The sequence below is a fragment of the Sinocyclocheilus anshuiensis genome, unplaced genomic scaffold, assembly GCF_001515605.1.
Source record: "Sinocyclocheilus anshuiensis isolate Anshui unplaced genomic scaffold, SAMN03320099.WGS_v1.1 scaffold2548, whole genome shotgun sequence".
Taxonomy (NCBI): Eukaryota; Metazoa; Chordata; class Actinopteri; order Cypriniformes; family Cyprinidae; genus Sinocyclocheilus; species Sinocyclocheilus anshuiensis.
The window spans coordinates 1150-2056 of NW_015540997.1; the positions used below are offsets into that span (position 1 = coordinate 1150).

At 32.5% G+C, this 907-nt stretch overlaps 1 long non-coding RNA gene across 1 annotated transcript in view; it reads right to left on the reverse strand.

Moving 5' to 3' along the window:
• Positions 1-907, reverse strand: part of LOC107690220 (uncharacterized) — a 2007-nt gene extending 1100 nt beyond the window's left edge. The window contains exon 1 of the long non-coding RNA XR_001634414.1: positions 870-907. This is a non-coding gene — a long non-coding RNA (uncharacterized LOC107690220). The remainder of the gene's footprint in view (positions 1-869) is intronic.

The window sequence follows — 907 nt, forward strand, 5'->3', positions numbered from 1 at the left end:
TCACTCAAACATCAATTTTTTCAGAGTCACAACAGACTGTTCAGACTTCCATTATGAGGCAGAAGAATACACGCTCAAAAATCTATTACATCCAGATGAAAACGCACACATCTGGGTGATGTACACTACTATTCAAAGGCTTGTGGTCAATAAGAATATTAAAAGTTTTCGAAATAAGTGTTTTTTGCTCACCAAAAATACAGTAAAAACAGAAATACTGTGAAATGTTAATACAATTTAAAATAGCAGTCTTATATTAGTATATATTTTAAAAATATCATTTATTCCTGTGATTGAAAAGCTGGGTTTTCAGCAGAAATTACTTCCGTCTTCAGTGTTTTGATCAAAATATTGTGTATCTGCTGAAAAAGGTAATAATAAAAAGGTAATTTATTTAATAATAAATAAATAAGTTATTACCGACTTCAAACTTTATAGTGCGTGTGTGCTATTAAAGAAACATTTAATTATTTTCATGGTAAATAAAACCTGAATAAAGGAAAATATGTCTTTAAATAATTTAAATATATAATTTAAATAATAAATGCTACAAGTGAACTTGGGTATGACAACATAATGTACAGTATAAAACTGCATATTCTTTTTGATCCAAACACACACTCATGCAAACACAGTGACTAGATCATGTTTCCAGCAGCAGTTAAGTTGAGTCTCAGGTAAAGGATCACTTATTAAGTCAGTGTACACTGAAGTAAGCTACTGGATGAGTTACATAACATTCATATGCTCTCCCTGGCCTGTACTTAGCGACATCATAAACTTCAGTGAGTCTGCGAAAGGAAAAGCGTGTATAAGTGTGTCAGTGGTTTCCAGTTAAAAGCATCCGAGTGTGCGTTCGTTCAACCCACCGGCAGTGAGCACTTTAAGCTGTTTGTCGTAAAACTCC